The following is a 21568-nucleotide window of genomic DNA, read 5'->3' as shown; positions in this document are numbered from 1 at the left end:
ATATATTTCATCGGTACGAAACTACCGAGATGCGTGCTTTGTAAGAGCAGCTGATTCCCTCAGAGCTGAAAAACAGCAAGGAAAAGCCAAGTCACATTATTTGGGCATTTTCTTTTGTTTTAGCATTGTGTAGTGGAATGATCTGTGCGAGACCCAATCAATAATCAAAGCCAGCCACAGGCAGATGACAAATCTCTCTGCTTCTGCAGGTTTAAATGTCAAATTACCGATGCCATTTGAATTCTGGTACGCTTTTAACTTCAGATCAAAGCTAACATAGCTGGGAAGACAATGTTTTCACCCTCCACCTTACCCCCCTCCTTGCTGCTCTGAAATCATCTGTCTCCAAGTCAGAAGTCTAAATGGAGGGTAGGGCGAGTTCAAGACAGAGAAGGTTGATGGGAGTCTACTGCCAATTTCGCTCTGCAGTCACAGCTTGCTCCCACAGCTCCATTAGCTGCCTGCAATCAAGGGCGGCCGACTCAGTCCTGCTTGCTGTCCAGGTTTAATAGGTTCACCTAGTTAATGAGCAATGGCTAGATTGCATTGCAAGACTTCACATCATTCACAAAGCAATTAAGTGTATACTTCTTGGTCTCCTCCAGGAGCTGAGAGGAGCACCTCATTCTACTGAGAGGATAAATGCAAGCCGCAATTTTCGCAACTGAATAGCGCGACACAGCAGGAAACCATCAGAATATTCACCTTCTCTAAGTATCAAACCGAATGCATCACTCCTTTTCCACAAGACTCTGGAGGGCTCCCTTACCTGTACACCCCCGGATTATAGATTGCTCTTGCCAGATGAAACCAAGAGCTGTAAGCCACTAAGAAGCATCTCGGCGAGCTGCTGACAGAGCAGGCTAGGGAGCTGTCATGTTAACGAAACAAAAGATACTTCATTTGAAAGACACTGCAAAAGCAGGGGTACTTTTTACATCTATACTTTTTACACGTTCCCAGCGGAGGCCTGCAACGCATCTTGCAAGCAACGAAACTCTTATGCCCAGGATTTACAAAGCTCAGAAGCTAAGTAACTTGAGCCCTCAGGCATCCCTCACAAAACCAGGACCATGTCCTCAGAGAATGAGGCTACTTCCAAGGGCAGAGCTGGGGGAAAAGCAAGCATTTTCTTTTTCACTCACACACACCCATTCACCCCCCATGCTCTTGCACAACTTTACTGCTGTTAACTTGTGTACCATTACTGCTCCAAGGCCCCTTCCAAATGCTTGTGTCCTTTCAAGCTCTTGCTTCCCAGGCAAAGATCCTACTGTTACAGGGTGATAACTTCTCCGGCAGTGCAAAGGATCCTCAGCCTCAAGTGGCTGATTCACAGTTGGACCAAAGCTGGATTCTCAACATGCTCTGAAAGGACAACTCCTTACACGTGCGGCCTGCCTTTTCCAGCTGAACTCAAAAGAGAAAGGAGTCCTGCTGGCAAAGACTTGGGTTTTCTCTGCATGAAGGGACTGAAAAGACATAGTGTTTCTATCTTACACCAAATGTTAATAATCATGATCACAGAGCTAGTGAGTAGATGGCAGTCACATCTGGAAAAGAAGGAAAGAGAGATGCTGGTCATACGTTCTTCTCTCCTCATCCCATGTACAGTACTAAGATATGAGACTTACAAAAGCCTGGATACTTACTGGTTTATAATATCATTACTAAAAGGAAAAGAACAACAAAAAAAAATCCCCAAACACTCAAGATCCCTTCACAATCTATTTCTGTAAAACCAGGAATCAAATAAATCTATCTGGGACAAAGGGATCTTTTGAATTTTTAAGAATCAGATTACCCAATCACTAAACCCATATCAATTCAGTTTCTCTGAGTGAAGACATACAGAAGTATCCACTATCTAAACTAGAGACGAGTGTAAAGAAAAAAAAAATACCCTTTCCTTCATTTACCAGATCGCTAAACTTTAAAAAAAGACTCACAATAACACAGACTGGTCACTTTACTTTAAATGCAAAACCTTGGTATGGAAAGGAAGCACAGCTGAAGGGTTATATAAGTTTTTTCTTCTATTATTCTCCATTTCCTTCGCACATGCCAGTCAAAACTATAAAATACTTGTGGGAGAAATGCAGAAGGCACGGTTTCACATTCCAGAAGATCTATTTCCATGTGCTGCATACAAGCCAGGCGACCACCCAGGAAAGTCAGGCAAACACAATTTGGCCCACCAGTGCTGCAATCGCACGCTAGCAGCCCTTCTCGATCAATGCTTTGCCCTGTATTTGCTATGAGAGGTAATCACCAAGCCTTACGACCGGCTGAGCCTGCAGCAGGATCACCTCTATGCCTCCTCTGAAACAATACTAACGAGCAGCCCTGCATTTTCTCCTCTTGAGAAGCTGCGCCAAATTCAGATGCAGTGCTAGAATAGTTTGAATACACCATCCACAAGAAAAACATGGAAAGAAAAAGTAGATAATCTCAATATAGAAGCTTGTAATATTAACAGCTCTTTACTTCTCAAATCCTTCCATCCCCTGTCCCTTTGCCCTCCATCACAATACTTTCGCCCTAGTTTTACTTAAGAAAGGAGAACAAAGGTGGGTCATCTGTAGTCCTGGGAAAGGGTATGACCAGCTATTTCCTCTCCTTAGAGCCCACGATTATGTTATTTTCGTTTCATACATTGATCATAGAAAGATTTGGTAACTGTTTCAGAGTCACTAAAAAGGAATCAGTCCCTCGGAGGCCAAGCTGGTTGAGAAACTTTGCTGGCTGGAGCAACAGAAGTAGGCATGACTTGCCTTTAACAAAGCAGAAGGCATTTGTTTTTAGTTAACTCGGTAAAGGGTAGTAAAACTCAGCCAAGTATTTATTTATTGGACTGGAGTGACTGCAGCAAGAGGAGTGTGAGATGTCTGTAAGGTTTCTGTAATCCCAACCTTGCAAGGGAGGTAAGTGAATTTCGGTTTCTCTGTTGGAATAAGCACAGAAAGCCTGTGGTATGTGAAGTAGAAATGTTGATTTATAAAAGGGATGTTCTGATGGGGGGCAGTGTGGGAGGAAAACTGAAAAAAAGTCTTTAGAGCTTTCCCAAGATGATACCTTTTCTGCATCTGTTGGCCATTACTTTCTTCCAGTTCAAGATGGTCGAGAGCACGAGAAGGTAACAAACCACTAGTGAGATTTTTGCTTTGCAGGAATGATGCTTTCATTTCAGCAGTGAGGAATGCTGACTGTGCCCCGGGTGTCGCTGAAACATACCCCTCTGATCTCTCCAGTGGGAACACCAATTAAATTTAACAAAAATAACAAGTATTAACGGAGGCTTACCTAGTCTCAACCCAAACTGACACTCAGCACTGTTACTACTGGATGATACTTCAGTATACGTTAATATGTGGCCTCACCAACTGTGACCAAAAGGCTTATTTAGCTCTCAGTCATGTCCCCCTGCTCAGTTTGAGGGTAACATGAGAGGGGTGGGCAATGAGAGACCCCAACTCTGGATTCATATCAACTCTGGCAAACATGACTGACTTTCAGACCATGGCAGGGCAAAACCATGGGGAGGTCTTCCACCAGGGATGGTACCACCTGGGGATGCTGCAGAGGCTTGTTGGAAGTGTGGCAGGGAGCAAGAAACAAAAATGAAGAGGAAAAACCGGATCACCTTGCAGTGCTTAGCTGGAGCTGTCAGGCAACAGTTAATGCTGAGGAATCTTGCAATTCTGTTTATATTCTTTTACCACAAGCAGGTGTTGGGAAGCCCAGAATGGGAGGGGCATGCAGATAAAAAAAGAAAGAGGAACCACTTTTTTTTTTGACATGCGTGATCTATTCAGATGAATCTTTTTTACCAACAGCCTCTTTTCCTGGAATCAGCACGGACGCTCAAGTGTCACTCCTGGGCCCTCTGATAAATGGGCGGCGTACCTCAAACATTTAGGTTATGATACCTGTTTCTGGTGGAAGATGACATGGTTTTGATGGGAGTTCTGGGGGAATTAAGTAATTTTTAACAGAGACATTATTAAAACCTCCAGGCTTTATCAAATTTAGATTTGTTTTGCTGTTTTTGTTCTTTTCATACTATTATAGCCACGTGCTGTCATGTTTACCATCTGAAAAGTGAGGAATAAAGGATGGATCTCTATTGACATCCATCTCATTTCTTCCCTCGGTCACCTTGCATACAACCGTGCATACAATTTTTACACCAACGGATTTTGTACATAGAAATGCTTTGACCTGCAGATTTCCCCCACTCGTTGCTGCTCCTTGTCCAGCGCTGCAGCCATCTCGCGCTCTCCTTTCTTCTGCAGCTCTTTGTTGCTGAATGTCAGGGTCATCAGTGCCACCAGCTGACATGATTAGCGTAGCTGACATTACACCACCACTCTAAAGGAAGCAGGCAGAGGGCAAGGGGGGGAAAAAAAAAACAAACCACCCAAAAGAAAACCTGCAGCCATTTTAGGTAGAAGGAATCAGGCTCAAATAGACATTAGCAACCTCACTTTTTCCAATTAAAGAGAAGGTCCTTGCACCACAACGGACTTAGATGGCATTTCAATGTGCTCCCATGCTCGTAAAATCAGTACACTTCTGCCTGCCACAACACATCTCCCAGAGGTGTGCTCCAGTTCTCAGAGATCAAAGGCAAAGATTAGGGAGAGGGAAAACCAAAACTGTTAAAAAAAAACCAAAAACCAACAAACAAATCAGCAGCATCACACAGGAGATAAAACCTGACCTGTGATTCAGCATATTCAGATGCTCAGAAGTACAACAGCCTGTGCACTACTGAAAGACAGCAGCAGTCCATTACTCGTATTGATTTGCAGCACTTTGTCAGCACTAATGATGTTACCTCATTAAAAGAGATAAATGCCCTACTGTTCTACCAAAAGCATCTGCTCCTTCCTCCTTCTCGCCTGTTCTCCAGCAGGGACCTCGGCAGCAGCACAGAGAAATCAAATCAAAATCCAATGCTAAACTCACTTAAAGCTGCTTGCTAAGGTTGCTTTTTTCGTTATTTATTTATTTATTTATAAACGTGGCTATTCTGTGTTTCCTATCAGGTACCTCTTCCCTTGACACCAAACAGGCACATCAAAGGAAAACAAAGCCCTGTGAACCACCATGGCCCTCCTGCCAGCAAAGAACTTCTCAGAAAACAAACTAATGTCTGTCTCGGATAACTCATTGACTGTTAGGTAAAACAATACGGGCTGCAACTTTGATCACAACAGGTGAAGCGATAGGTTAAGGCGGTGATAATGACTTCTGTCTATCAACGCCCAGCGACGTGTTGCCACACACAACGTGCCGGTTTTGTTCCGACAGATTCCTCGTTAGATGCAAAGGTAGCAGTTTACCGTAATGAATGTTTTATGCATAATCCCTTTGTGTATAGGGTCTCCAAAATACACATTATTAAAGTCTATTAAACTCTCTGTTTAGCAGAATTACCAATGTGCCTTTGGGGAAATTATTACAATGAAGCTGTACCGGTATTTAAATTCCAGTTGTTTAACAATCTTTTCCTAATCACCAATCCAGGTATCTACACTAAAGTGCAGTCAGACTTCTTCCAGAGCAGCACAAAACTGTCTATGAGCTGCTTATGGAAATTAATTTAAAAAATAACTACTTCAACATGGCATGTTTCTCATAATTAGCATCAGACAGCTATTGCTTTACAATAATAGGAACTCCTTCCCGATCCTCTTCACCAAGCAGAGCACTCCATAGTTAAACTTGGTTACAGAAAAAATTAACTATTTGCAGCCATACAATTTATATCAACGTATCAGTATCTGCAAGATACCAGCCTATTTAAGGAAAATTTGGCCAACAAGGTCCCATTCTTTACAAATGACTTTTCTATGAGAAAGGACCTGTCCTTGCATGAGATTGCACGGTTTCACGGACAGAGTGGCCCAAAAGCTGCTCAGGCTCGATGTATGCCCAGGTCCCTCCTCTGTTCCAGCTACTAAGCTCTCTGAACTGTATGTAAAGCAACAACAGAGCAGCTACTAACTGTTGGTTGTGCCCCTCAGACCATTTCCCCTTGCAATACTGCACACTACAGCTATAGCTAGCTACTCTCTAAATGTGCCAGTTTTCATGGCAATAAGTCTTAAACTTAATTCCCAAGCTGTAAACACGTGCCCATGCCTCCTGTGATATGAGCAGGTATTTTAGCAATGGGAAGAGTCTCATGTTTCTCAGGGGAGAGGAAGCAAACTTAGCAATCATACTAGAAATCACAGGATTCAGCTTCCTGGGGTGGGGTGGAGGAGACCTAGATTCCAACCTTTCTGATTTCATCCACGACCTTCAATAAATCACCATGCTCCTGCCTCCACGTCTCATCAGTACGAGGGTGATATTTCATCCTCTTTTAGATGCCCAGACGTGCTCAGGTTCTGTCTATGGGGCAGTCAGGCTCTCCAGCAAAGACGACCGAGCAAGTACCTAAACAGACATCTTGTCCTTGCCACTTACATCACACTGACAGTTTTACAACTTCAACGCCAGCTCAATTCTCAGTTAACTTCAATGATAAAAACAACATCAATGTATTGAAAAAATGCTGAGAAAAATTTTACAAAACCAGTGGGCACAGAAATGGAACATAAGTAATGAAGACGAGTTGCTCAATAGGGCTTCACATCAAATGAATACACAGAACTTAGGCCATCATACAACTACACGTTTTGATATGCCAAAATTTAAAGTTTATGTCCAAGTACAGATAAAAGGAGGACTAAAGTCATCATTGGAACCTGATACATAAAGTAAAGGTTCCTCTGACAAGTATGAATCAAATACTGTCCGCACTTTTGGCTCTAAGGCAAATTCAATACCCTCTGGCAGGCCTACACAATGAAGCTGTTTCCATCATGACCAAAAGTTCTTCAGAGAACGATTCCTGGAAAAATAGCACAGCAAATGGGTGGACCTATTTTAGCCATACACTAAATCCCTATAAATCAACGGCCAAAAGTGCTTCCTTTCTCCAGTTACAAACCCTGAGCCAAATCACCTTCTCCATTTTACAAATGCAACCTCATTGACTTTGCTCAAGTTACGCATGCACCAGAGCAGATCTCATCCTTGTGTGCAATAGGAGGCCAAATCTCCCATAAATAAGAAAAGAAACAATCTCTTCATCTTAACTGAAGTGGGATAAGGAACACCCCTTTCACCTTTAAAAAGGAGACATACTTCTAAGAGACAGAAGGGAAAATACCACTAATTTCACTTCTTCAGTTTGCCTCTCCATTAGGAAAGACTATAGTATGCTTAGAAACAACATGTTTTTCAGGTTTTTAAGGTTACCTTATCTGACTGCAGATCAGAAGTCCAAGAATATCAGACGTTGGCTTAGAAAAATCTCCAGCATCTACTTCACTATCCATTAAAGCAGTACCTCTTCCATCCAGTTTGATGGGGTGGTAGATCACGGGTGCAGCTCTACTGCAGCCTGAAGCCATCAGTCCCTTTTTCCTGTCACTTGCTCCTTTGCCTCCACTCTAGTTTCACAAGCACAAGGTGAGATGGTTCTGGAGTTACCCAAAATCCAGCCATGTCTTTAGTTTAAGTTAGCTGTTGGCTGGATTCACCCCATCAAGCAGCTCGCAGCTCATGGTACGGCACCATAAGCACCAAAACAGGTGCAAGTGGGAAGCGGGGGGAAGTCTTGGCAAAGGATCCAGTTGGAATAGGAAGAGGATGAACAGCCATAACTGGGACTGGCTTAGGCTGTCAAGAAATCTTTAGTACCTGACGCCTACCAGAAGACATCATAGAAACACAAAACAGTGCACACGTGGCACTGAACGCCAACATTGCAATACATGTGTCTAACGTTTCCATGTCCCTGTGTTTATCACACCAGATGACAGATCTCACAAAAGCATCTGGCAATATGATGTCACTTTTTTCCCAGGGTACTGGGCGTAGATGTGGTGCGGCCTTCATTTGTTATTGCGGCATGTGGACAAGCAGCTACCTCAGCCAAGTTGTCACTTTGTCTCTCCTGCCACCTACTGTACTGAAAATCAAAATATGTGTCGCCAACTCACGTGCGTCTCCACTTCTGTTTGAAAATACCAACCTTTAGTTCTTCTAGAAGTACCGCTGCGTGTATACGGGAACTCCCTGCTGTCACAACTCCTCCAGTGATGCTGTCCAATGTTTCCCGATGAAGGCTAAATGCAGCACTTTGAGCTCTAATTAACTCACTGATGCTTCAGGGTTAAAGTTAGCATTAGATACTAAAAATTCTCGGAGTTTAGGGCATGAACTCCTCTCCCCCTTTGCCTCATGGAGAATTAATCACAGAAGATTTATTTTAAACGATGTACAGGCCATGATGCCCCATAAACCTCTATACCTTTATTTGCTGTTATTTCCGTTGACAACACTCACAAGGGGCAAAACCCAGCAGAAAAATAACTTCCCATTGGGCGTGTGACTGTCAGCCCGTGGGCAGGGGTGAAACTCTTACTGCACTTGAGCTGTGTAACCAAATGGGCGTCACCCAAGAACAGACCTGCCAGATGCAAGAGTCTGCTTCAGACCATGGTTTACCCTTGTCCTTTTAACCTCTTGCTCTCAAAAAGCACGGCTGAGCGAGTCTGGCTGTGCCATGCATGCCCTCGGCAACGCAGTGCTACCCACATGAGACGTCCTTCCCGGGAGCAGCACGCGGTCCCACCGCCTCCAACATCACCGGCTGCAGAAGGGGCTTCACTGATGCTCGTGCCCAAGTGGCACGTTCAAGGAGAAGACAATTATTTTGTCATAACCATCTGGGTCCTGCCATCCATCCAGACACTGTTAATCACAATGAATGGCATCAAGAAGGGCAGCAACAAGTTCGAGTTGGTCCAGCACAGTCCAAGCCCACCGCAGGGGCTTCAAACCCATTCATGGTACTACATGGAAGCCAATAAGCAATCAACCCATAAACGAGCAGACAGATATCCCATGTTAATTATTTATGCTATCCTCCTAGAAGGCATGACAACTTTATTTTTTAGTATTTTATTATTAATTTCGAGAAAGTATTCAAATAGAAAAGAACAAGCTGAAGCTGCTACAAGAAATCTCATTATTTCCTAGTAAGAAGCTGGTACCTTACAGGTCCTGGTTTATTTTCCCATATACGGCATTCCCTTTTACCTAATCAACAGCTTGGGGCTCTATGACAGCAGATATCTTTGATAAAAGGAGTATTCTGATGAACGAGAAAGAGATTCAACATTTGCATGATCAGGTAAGCTATCACATGTATTTATTTATGCTGTGACCATAATAATCAAGAGGTATTAAATGTGGAACTGAGCATCAGTTAAATGCATTTTAAATGTGATTTTTTACTGGTTGCAGTAAGGAAATCGTGGACTAGCAGGACTCTTCAGGGTCTTTACAGGCTGCAATTAGAAAACTGGATACAGAAGATAAATTGTTCTACTCCTGCAAAAGCAAGTCATACTTTTGCAAGTAATAGTGGGCCTTTCATCTTAGCACTTAGAATTTGATCAACTGAGAAAAACACATTAATATAATTCACTCACAGATAAACATCTCTGAAAAATGAAGACCTCTCTTTTCCTTAAACAAATCTGACACGGCTATAACTAAAAATATTGTGTAACACACACAGTTCAGTATGGGCACAGGAAAACAACTGGCATGAGTAACCGAAGTGTCTAATCCCAGCTATTTAGCCACCAAAACGCCTCAAGAGCTGCGATACATTCACTTAAAGCCAAATTTCAGACATATTCAGGCCCACAAGTATCTATTAAATGGGAATGAATTTATCAGGGAGCAACAGTGTGTTCCCATTAATTGCACAAAGGCTGTAATCAGGTAAAAAAAGATCTTTTTACAGTGTGTGATCATAAGCGGCTTTTGGTGACATCAATTTAATTTATAACAGAACCAAGGCAAAAAACTAAAGGGTCACATTACCAGTTAGTAACACTACAGGAACTAGCAGCTAAAAGCTATTGAACTGAACAGAGCCTTAAAACAACTTGGTATTTTTAACACAAAACTTGAAAAACTTGCTACTGCAAGGGCAGTGTTAGAGGGTGCTCGCACATCCTCACCACAAACTCTCACACAACTCTCAAGGATCCCTAAGGATGCTCCAAGGGAATTAAAGAAGCCAATTTTATACACGCTGTGCTGTCTGGATTGATGTCTCAGTAAACCAACAGGCAAAGTTTAATCTCTGAAAGGCCTTCTACCTATGCTGCACTTGACCGAATGGAAGGGAAAGAGATTTAAGCTTGTTTAGTCTACAGCCAATGGAGACTTCCTAGCAGAAATGGAAGTCGGCCGATGAGCAGGTGATAAGCTGCTCCCAGAGTTTCCCTTGCTTTGAGAGGAGCAGAGTGGCTGGGAGATTTTCAGAGCAGATTCTCCAAACAAGCTGTTAAGAGAAGCCGCTATCCAGAAGGCTCAACAGGAGGAATAAGGAAGCACAGAAATCACAGTTAATGGGATTTGGCCACAACCAGAAAACAGCTAGGTTTCCCAATACATTATACAGCCCTGCACTTCACTGCTGCACCAGTTCATTGCTGGATGAGGAAAATTTTCATAGATTTAATGCCTTAAAAAGCTCCATGGAAATTTAGATTAATCTGTTTAGAACAAATCTCACCTCTCCCCTGGGCTGCCCTGTAGATGCATACACAAAGAAGAGGAAATTGCTACCACTACACCATAACTCCTATGATTTTCTGTAAGGGGGAAGCTGTCAGGCTAGAGATTTATTTATTTTGAGGTTGCAATACAGGGAGATTACCACCCCGCTCATCTTAGATATCACCTCTCAAAACTACAAAGTTTGCCCAACTTTTCTGCAGGAGGGAATTGCTATTCATTCCTGTCAAGTGGGATAGTTTGAGCCCAAAAGTAGAGGGCTATCTCGCTCCCAGAGCATCCCTCCTTGTCACAACTTCAGATTGAGAAAGGTTATACAATTATGGCACAGAACAAGGTCTTTGGAAGGAAACATGCTGCTCTGAAGCCTGGAGGAAAGCAAGCAAACCCCCGGTTATGAGTTGCATCCCTTTGGAAATGGCAACCTCAGCATGACGTTGGGCAACCTCAGCATGACGTTGAGCAACCTCAGCAAGAGGTCCTCAGTGCCTCCCTCCCCAAGGCAGCAGAGCCTCCTGCTCATATTCTGACCTCAGTGGAGAGCAAGCTGGTAGCTTAAGGCAGCAATGAAAGAAAAATTACCATAGACGATGCTCTCTACCTGTGCAAACTGAAGCCAAGCGCAGGACGTGACACAACACGTACGAACACCAAACTCATCCCTCCTCAGATCCCAAAGGATACAGCGCCACGGTACGTGCGAGGAGGGGAGATGCTGGCAGCAGAGAAATTTCTGGTCTAGTCATGAGACAGAGGAAGAGGCAGTAGGAGCATAAGAATGGAAACGATAGGAGAAGCAAGATAAAAGAATTATGGGGCTGATAGTATCTTACAGACAACATTATTTTAGAAGAAGGGGAAGAAGTTAAGCAGGCGTGAAAGAGGAGGAAGGAAGAGTAAGGCTGATTTTCCTGATAGTTAGGTCATGAATAGTTCCCAAAACCTGTCTAGCTGGACTGGATGTCTGATGTAAAGATGCAAAAAGCAAGGCATGCAGCATCTTTGGAGCAGAAAAAGGAGATATTGGGGAGTGGAGCACTCTACGGGGGAAATTAAAAAAACTACAAGTTTTCTAAGTGCCATAAATAGAGATGAAGCTATCGAGGCTTCAACCAGTAATGAACATGAATAGTTAACAGCGGAATTATGCAGAATTGTCCACTAAACCAAAAATCTTAAAAACTTTGGCTCCTCACAACCGTCTTTTCTTTTGGAAATCCCACAGTCACTGCTGGGAGATTAGCTTTATAAAGTGAGAATTTAACTGGAATTGCAGCTCTGGGTAAGCATGGGAAATGTGGCTCACAGCAACAGAAAATGCAGGATAATTAGGTATTTTGGGGAAGAGGGGACAGAAAGTTACAGTAACTATGCAAACAGAATAAATAACAACGCTGCCCTTTTCTAGGACCGTTCCGAGGACCTCAGAGCAATCTACAGCCATTCCTCGTTAAAAACTGCCACGCTACGGCCATAGCTTATTGCACAATCTAGGTCCCAAACCTGGCTGTACTTCTCATCCTTATACTTTTATCCCTCTGCTGATCCTCACCCCGGACATCAGCCGTAAGCTGAGGGGCAGGGACCCCGTTGTGGGTTTATGCAGTGTGGGACCCCAGCTGGGACTCAGGGTGCTGCCAAGAGCTCCTTCAACATAATTAATGAGGCGGCCGGATCAAGAGGCAGAGAAGACAAAAGGTTTCCACCAAGTGAGAAAACTATTAAGCGTGAGAAGTGAAGGCTCTCCCCATGCCAAACATGTTCAGCGGCACAGCCCAGCAGGGCAAGTGGGCTGGGAAAGCGAGCCGTCTTTCAGACTAAAGTGTAAAAAAGAAGCAGGAGGAGAAAAAAGGGATGACAAGGTCAAGCAGAGGGAGGCAGGCTCCAAACAAACCCTCCCCAGAGGAAAGCACCTCAGCGGACACCGCTGAGGAGTCTGCAGAAGATGCTGCTCAGCAGGGGAAAGGGTCAAGTTAAAACACAAACCCACGTTTACACGCTCCCGCCAATTCCTTAACTGCAGCTGAGAATTTAATGAAATGCTTTGCATTGGACTGGCTTGATTGCACACGTCTTCCACCAATTTCCAGTTCCAGTTTCTGCTCCTACTCTGATTTTTAATCATCATCGGGACAAAACACTAATATTCAGATATTGCCTTGCTAAGAAATCTGGAGTAACTGGAAGTTATGTTAACAATATTTAAATACAGTCCATGCCTATTTAAAGGTCTGAATCCATCTCGTTAGAACACTGCATAAATTAACCCAACCTAATTCTCCAGGATGCATCAAGATCTAAAATGACCTAAGTTTGATGTTCTCTCTTACCACCCACTTAAAAAAAACAAAACCAACACGCTGGGGTTAGCTCAGGTTGCAAACAGTAGCAAAATCAACATTCAACTGAATAAATGCAATTTACTCCCTGATTTAATGAAGATCATGCCATAACCAGTTCAAAACCAAAACACGAAGAGGCTCTCCCCCACCCCTCCATGCACACCCCCCATTTTCCCTGTTAACGACACCCCAGCGCAGCCTGCCCGCTCGGGATCCTGCACTGCTCCCCCCATCCCTCCCCACCGCCCAAAACCATCCCTGGACGGAGCGAAGCATGCGTTGCTGCCACCGGGCTCCCCGTCCCCGCTGCCCCGCTTGCTCTGGCAGCCAGACAAAGCAAACTCCAGTCGCATCACGGAGCAAACTCATTTTCCAGCAACCTCCCAACCCGGAGTTTACCGCTACTGTAATCTGGTGCTGTCAACAACGCTGCCTTTGTTGCGCGCTCGTGCATGCAGCTGGTTGGTTGTTTTGTTTTGTTTTGTTTTGTTTTTTATTATTATTATTATTTATTTTAAGGAGAATTTTTGTTTTAAATGAGTAATCTGTTTTCGAGTGACTTCTCCTCCGCGCTGGCTCCACCCTGCACTGTAAACGAGACATTACCTTATACAAGAATGAATCTGCTGCATTCCTCTGTCTAGCTGCCTCGCAGCACATTTCCTACGCTCGCAGCAGCCCCGGCAGCGCACGCTCTCCCACCCCTTCCCCCCCCAACCTTTTTTTATTTTTTCTTTCCTCCCCCCCCCCCTTTTTTTTTTTTTCCTTTTCACTGCCTCCCTGTGTTTTTGTGTAAATGATCTCACATGACTCAACAAATCCATCTGCCTGGAGCAGGCCAAGTTTGGAGCCTTCCCAGGAGGGAGGAGAAGAATTGCTTTGTGGAAAGGACCTGGAGCTTTGCCCTTTCTCTGGCTCAAATTACCCGCCTGTCAGGCCTGACGGATTTGGCTAAAAATAAAAGGAAGCGGGCCGTGAAAAGGAGATGAATGAGCTCAGCAGTTCCTTAGATAACATGGGCTGGTGTCGCCCAAAGCTCCCAGAGCAGGAACTTCGCATGGTGGGGATGTGAGTGCAGTGCTGCAGCCCAGGTGAACTTGGCTGCTCAGGGACCCAAAAAAAAAGGCACAAAAAGGGCAAAACCAACCATATGCTGTCGGAAATAGACGGATTAAAGACACGCAGAAGGGGAAAACTGCCGGCTGTAGGTTTTGAGCTTGTAAAAGGGGAGATTTCCAGTGTTTCCAGTGGGGAAAGGAGGCGTGGGGGGTGTGGGGGGGGGATGCACGTGATGTCAGCCTCCCACCCTGCCCGGGGAGCCTCAGCATCCTCCCTGCAAATGCCTGCCCAGCGCCCGCAGCGGGTATTAAGCACTTAGTTTGGCCATGTAATGACACACTGCAACAATCTGTAATGCAAGGCAGTCAGCAAAGCCCTGGCTCGCAAAGCTCCTTCTCCTAACCATTAACCATATGTTTGGCTCTGCCACTGCCGGAGCGAGCGGGTGTTCCAGCGCACCATCTGGTTTCTATCCGCATAAGCAACTGCAAAGCACAGAGTATTTCCCTCTAGAGCCGCATCTTCCTCCCCTCCCGGCCCCCCACTCCTCCGTTCCCCGTCTTCCTCCTTCGCTCCCTTTCAAGTGGCAGCCTCGCCTCCCCTCCTTGATGCTCGAAACGCTGGGGACCGCGGTCGCCCCGCCGAGGATGTGGCAGAAGAGCAGTGATGCTGAGGCATGCCTCCCCTTGTGAGCTCACATCCCTGCACACACACAGGGATCACATCACTCAGTGCTGATGCTTGGGGTACCATGTTACAAAACAGGTGTGTTCTTGACCAGTCCAGGAGCCGCTGCAGTGCCCATCGCATCTCACTCACACACATGCGCACAGGGAGCATTCAGTTTGGATTACACCAACTCCAGCCTGACACTGCAGAAGGACTTCAAGAATGAACCTAATGACAGGAGAACAATCAGCAGTGTTAACTCTTGCCCCCAAACAGCGCCTTCTAAGGTGTTGGTTCCCCCATCCCACCAAATTAAGAAGATTCTGGGGAAAAAAAAAAGGAAAAAAAAAAGAGAAAAAGAAAAAAAGAAAGAGGAATGGAATGAGAGAGAGCTGAAGGAAGGAAAATATTTACTTTTCCTGCGATAACTAAACAAGCTCTTCCTGAAACTATAAAAAAAGCTTTCAAGTGTCATATTTTAGAAGACCTTGTACCATATGTTTGCTTTATGATTTTATGAATTCTAACTACTACTTGTGTTTTTAAAGCATTTCCATCCTTCTGTTTATTTCTGAAGTCACCTATGGGAGATCAGCAGTAATTTTCCTCTCAGGTTGGCCAATTTAAGATTAATCATGACCTAATGCAAGTATTCGGGGATGCAAGCAATAGGATATTCAGCAAATCCCACACTTGCTCCTTTAAAATAAATTTATACTCTGCAATGAGTCACATACACAGTGTTTATCCAAGTTACCAGTGCTACAAAGAAAAAAAAGCCCATTACATTTGCAAATACATACAAATCGCAGCTGTAACCACACAACTGCTTACACCAGGACTCGTTTCTATGACTGGATATTGATTTTTTAATAATGTGTCATTATACCAATGTTGATACAGCAACTATCTTCCTGGAGTATGCAATTTAATGTTAAAAAAGAAGCTGGCTCTAGGAAATATCAAATCCACACCCATTCACATGCTATTTAAACGCCTTCTGGGTCAGGAATATAGCAATGCAAAGCCACAATTGCGTTTTTCCCACCTAGCACCTAACAAAGAAAACGCAAAGGACTCGCCAGTTAAAAACAACTCAGTCTAAGGCAACTAGCTCTGCTGATCTGCCTCTCGATAAAATACTGCAGAACCTCTTCAATCGGCGCTGGAAACCAAGAGGCTATGTTGAAAAAGATGCATGTTTTTCGAATCTCCTCATACATGTGAGAAACCAGTGCATGAAAAATCACGCTGTAGGTCCTTGTCCTGGAGCCAAGTACACGTGGGGAAAACCCATATGCTTGTGAAAAGCCTGATGACTTCACTGGGACTGCCTAAGAAGTCTGATGGTAGGACCTGGCCCCAATTACGAACGTGGAGTGCAATTAGCACTGTAAACTCCCCCGCTTCATCTTCCACTCCCCCCTCAGTGAGGGAAATAATTACAATGATTAAAAACACAAGAGATGCATTTTAGCTAGCAAATTACACTTCATAGAAAATAGGATCTAAATATGTTAACGTCCATTATTTTAAGATAAGATTGCTGCAAACATACTAGTAGCATGTTTAAACATCACACATTAGGTTTCCTACAGCCATGCAAGAAGAAATTGTCTTCTTCACTCACACACAGAAAACAATCAGCGGTAGTCCTCTAAAGCACTAAAGGTCTAGGTCTGGGTCTTTTAGCAGATAATGATCTCTGATCCAGAAATCTTTTAAAAAGGGGAATTCAAGGGAAATATTCATAGATTCAGATTTGTGCACTCTGAAGGGAGACCTGATCATTTGACCTTCCATAAAACAGGCATGGAGCTTCCCCATCTACATCGGCGCAGCTGTAAGAAGTTGAATTAGAGAATCTCTTCGGGTAAAACACCCCATTAAAAAAAAAAACAAAAAAACAACAAACAAACCAAAGAAAGAACAGCCTCAGATTTAACAGCCTGACATAAGGAAGGAAGCTACCACGGCCCCGGCAACGTTGTCCTATTCAGCAATCACGCGTCCTGTGGGAACACTCACACCCTCTCGCCTGGTCTGAATTAATTTAACAGCCAGCCACTGGGTCTTGTTATACCTTGTCACCTTCCTCTACTCCTCAGTCCCTGACAAAGGGCCACTGTCAGTTTGAAACCCAGCCAGTTTTTAAAGTATAATAAAAAGCGGTGCCACATTATTACCTGAATCCACCGAGTCCTCCTGCCAACAATGTTGTTTTCGCAATCACATTTTTCTGTTTTTAAAAACTTCTCTCTTGCCTCATCGCTCTGTGTGAAAAAGAACAGAGAAGAGAAAATTGATTAACTGCATGTGACTATCTATTATTTGCAATACAGCAGTTGGCTTTCCCGGCATATATTTAGGTCTTTTTTTTTTTTTTTTCCTGCCATGTGTCATAAAGATATTAAACAAGAAAAAGTCCTTTTCCCAAAAGTGCTCATTGACCAAAGAGAGGTGTCAGAGAACAATTTGGAGGGGTGGCCAAGGCACCACAGCCCAACCCTTGTAGAGCTGTGCAGGAGAACGCAGCTCTCCTGTGCCCAAACCCTCTGCCCTCTCCCCAGGGCATCCTGCCTGGCAGCATCAGGACCAACGCCAAGCAGATACTCAGTGCTACCAAAAGCAAAAATAGGAGGGAAGAGAAAGCTTCTTAACTTTCTTTCAGTTTCAACAGTAAGTACATGCCACTAATAACCACAGCAGCAATGTAAAAATACTTGCAAAATTACATCGACAGTAAACTACTTAATCATACAGTTTCCCTGAACTTTGCACCTACAACATTAAGTAGTGACTCCCCTTAAAATTCTCAAAAGGGTCTTTTAAGCATCTGTGTTTACTCCCTACTTCACGTATTAGTAGCTTTAAGCCTCAGTATCAAGTTCTCTCACCAATACACTGATGAACCAAAATGTACACTTCGTATAAGAAATTTCCGTACGTAAATAAGGAAGAAAAAAGCCCATATGGTAGAAATGCAACTAAAGACACAACCTCAAAAAAACTCCACTAGCCTCTCTGAATGGCCAGAAGACGCATCATAAGTAAAGAAAAAACGCAACTGGATTTTCAGTACTGGAAATACCGTTAACGTCCATATTTCATTGCTTTCTCTGAAAGCAAACAAAACAAAACCCTTCACTTAAGGACACGCAACTCAACCATCTCCACGTGATTCCTTGCCTACCTCCACAAGGGCACATGAAGTAAACACAGCCACACAGCACTGGGCAGGGGATTTGGCTGTGATACCCTTCTTTTGATTTCAGGGCTCGGGCATTTGGCATACTCTGTCCATCACTGAAATGGATGTCTGCCAGAAAGTTTTGTTGCAAGGTTTTGGTCGCAGTGGTCTGATTGAGCCATTCTTGAAAAAGTGTCTGGAAAGACTCAACAAATTCTGGCAACCTCTGGAACAGAGATTTCAAACCTGGGACTAGCCAAGCACCACATGAAGCAAAGAGCATGGTCTAGACCAGGGCTGAGTAAGAGAGAGGTGGCCTTTGCCTTTGGCACCTGCTCCTGACCAGGCAGGGCCATCTCCTGAGCAAGGACAGGGATCAACCCTCTCCCCTGCTCCAGGTAACCTCCCTGCCGCAGCCCCGGCAGCCTGCAGCTATCTACACTCAACACAGAGCAGCCAAGAGCTGGGTCAGGGGATGGCGGGGGAAAAATACATAAAATCAAGAAATTTCACTTAACAGGGAGAGAAAATTAGAGGTAGGATGGGGAGAGAATGACAAGCTGGTCATGCATGGAGGGCTGCGGTAGGTCTGTGCAGTGGCTGTGAAGCTGCAGCACTGCCAACGTATTGTGTTCAGGCCTCTACGATGTATGATGTCGGTGGATGCCATTCACCATTTGTTTGCTTCATTTCTTTTTTCTTTGGTGTACCAAAGCTATATTGCAAGAGAGAACACTGATGAGTTGAAGCACTGAAAATGGAGGGAATCATGGTGGGCAAGTGCTGCCCGCAGTGGCTCCCTTCGCCCTCTCCTGCTGCAGCAGATCCCCTGCCATGCTCGGCACACTGGACATACCTGAGCCATGCATCAGGGCTATGGGATAAGAGTGCAGGACAACTCTCACAGTTGCTGGCAGCGACGACGGCAGCCACCCCGCTGCTCCTTGTAACCCCTCTCCGCTCAGGCCGATGAGCCGTGCCTTGGAGAGCTGCCACACAGCTCCAATGCAGCACCGCTCCAGTCATTTAAACCCAGCATCTCCCAAGCAGCCATTAATGATGAGTTCCTAACTGAGCTGAAACCCTGGCTTCTCTCAAGCAAAACTAATGAACACTGGCAGCAAAAGGGAGTAGTATTTCCAGTATATGAAATACTATGTAGTATGGAGATATCTCAGCGGCAAGGCTGTAAGATCCTCAAGATCCTTTGTCCTCTTGTTTTAACTCTCTTCCTGTAAAGAACTGGCAACACTTCTCAAATAATTTGTCAAACCATCAAGCCTGACACTGATAAACAGAAAAAGTTCACAAGGAAATGACAAACTTCTTCAGTAAGGTTTGAGTAGTGTGCCATAAACAAAAGCCTGGGGCCAAACACAGAGCAGCAGGGAAAAAACAAGATGCTGAATAGGGCATTCGCACAGGGCTTGCAGCTACAGCTGTACATTCGACATTAGGCAGGGGACTCGTGGAAAGGGCAGGGTGCCATCACATAATTCACAAGTCCATGCACTCACAAGACTTAAAATTAGGGCTGCACAAATCCCTTTTATATCTCACTGAGTCACATTCTGGCTGTAGTTATAATATTGTTATGTATTTGTGTTTGAAAATAAAATTAACAGCAAATAGCTGAAACTGCCCTAGATATTATGCTGCCTTAGACATTCATAGGTTATAACAGAGCACAGGTCTACAGTCAACCAAATGCACAACACAGGAAGACAGACCTTAAAGGTAAATAATTCAGGGCTTGAATTCTTTGAGGTAAATAATTTAGGGCTCTAATGAACATGCTGACTGTAAACAGGGAGTTCCACTGCTACGAACTCTCCAAACTGCCCTACATCCAATCCTCAGAAGTGCAGGGCAGAAAACTGTCAGCAAAAACATGCCTCAAATATTCCTGGCTGTAGCAATGTGGACTCTATCTAACACCAAAGGAGTCTCGGACAGGAAAAGGCAGCTTCACAGACGGGTTCCAGTGCTCCGTACTGTACCTATGAACTGCTGAAAAGGAGGTGCAAATTCAGAAACATCACTTGGGCACGCAGTGAGGTGGTCTGTGAAGCAAGGTAGTTGACCCATGTTGTGTCCCATGGAAGTATCGGAAAAACCCTTCAAGGATAGCCAACACAGCAGTTTGGTCCAGAGGTGGTAAAAACACACATGACTATGGGTGAGGCTGTAAGCTCTTTGCTAAATAAGATAGATCGTAGATGAAAAGGAAGCAGACAAACCGCCGACTCCTCCTCACTCCACAATCTCTCTTCCCTATCTCTTACAAAACTGGCTATGGTCAAGTGCTTTTATCAATACCTGGAAACTCCTGTGCATCTGTCAAAAAGCATCTCAGCCAGACAAAATCCATCATCAAACCATGGTATCAGTCCTCATCAGCTCTTAAATTACCAGCAAGTCTCAGCCTTCCCAGCCTGCATCCTCTAGTTCCAAGGAGTCATTCACAAGCAGCAACTATTCCTCACCAAGCAAGGAAACTATTAAAATGGAGATACAGAGAATTAACAGTTATATAATGTTGTTGCTGCTAAAAAAACTCCGAGAGTTTTTATGCTGTCTCACACATACATAAAGTAGTACGTAAAAACACCCTGGAGTTGCCTCACACCCTCTTACAAGACCTACATGAAACCAGACCATAGAAGAAAAGCCCACCTTTTGCTGCCAGACACGGGCACGTCAGCAGCAATAGCCAAGGCGCTGCAAGGCTGCTGATGAGCCTGGAAACATCGTATGGGAACATGCTCACAGATGAGCAGTCGAAAACGCAACTGCTGTTCTCACTCCCTGCCCAGCGATGAGGAGATCTCATTGGCAGCAGAGATCTGGGTCACCACCAGGAAGCTGGAGTTATCCCAGTACCATCTTCTAGGTAACGCTCCCGCAAAGGGAAACAAATCTGTGGCGAGGTTGCATCCGACGAGATCCTGGGTGTAAAACAAAACCAACCACTGGCGGTTTCTTTGTGCCCTGGTGATACCATCCAATTGAAAAAAAGAAAAGAACATATTGTCTGATGGATGTATGCAAACTACTTTGCAGAAAGAGTCTGTTGTCAATGCAAGGTTCAGATTGCAGTGTCTCAAGAGCTGGCAAATGCATCTTGATTGCCAAAGTCTGCCTCCTAAACGCCAGGCTAAAAAGTACTTGCTTGTCTATCCTATACTTCAAAAATGAAAACCCAAACATGGGGAAGGAGAAAGCAAGAAAGACAACTAGGTGTCACGTTTAAAGCTATTAAGTTTGTGAAAAATAAATGCACTGAATCTCCATGCAATCAAGTAACTGATACCTATTAAGGCATAGGACTGAAAACCGAACAAGACTCCTAATCTCTGCTAACCAAAGCTTTTGCAGTCTTCCTGTAGGCCATTTGCTTGTTTACATCTCATGGTAGTGGAGTTCAACTTTTGGAGAACCATGAATGGCAAATCTAGAAAGTGAAATGTGATATTATTTACAGAATAAGAGAGCATGCCATTCGCAAGAATTCGTAGCCGCACACATCCCAATCCTGTTCCTCAGTCCAACACCCACTCCTGAAATCCTGTACCAACCAGATTAGCCAATGTGCACATGCTTGTGCTCTTGCAGAAACAATAGTCTCTTTCAGTCCGTACAATCT

General features: G+C 44.3%; 1 protein-coding gene across 2 annotated transcripts in view; it reads right to left on the bottom strand.

The window, feature by feature from the left end:
• Positions 1–21568, bottom strand: part of BACH2 (BTB domain and CNC homolog 2) — a 199010-nt gene that overhangs the window by 139567 nt on the left and 37875 nt on the right. For both annotated transcript variants that reach the window (XM_068413191.1, XM_068413199.1), the window contains exon 2: positions 16919–17005. The gene's annotated coding sequence lies outside the window, so the exon portion shown is untranslated. The remainder of the gene's footprint in view (positions 1–16918; positions 17006–21568) is intronic.

The sequence above is a fragment of the Nyctibius grandis genome, chromosome 1 (genome assembly GCF_013368605.1).
Source record: "Nyctibius grandis isolate bNycGra1 chromosome 1, bNycGra1.pri, whole genome shotgun sequence".
NCBI classification, from domain to species: domain Eukaryota; kingdom Metazoa; phylum Chordata; class Aves; order Nyctibiiformes; family Nyctibiidae; genus Nyctibius; species Nyctibius grandis.
This window is presented reverse-complemented; position numbering and strand designations above follow the sequence as displayed.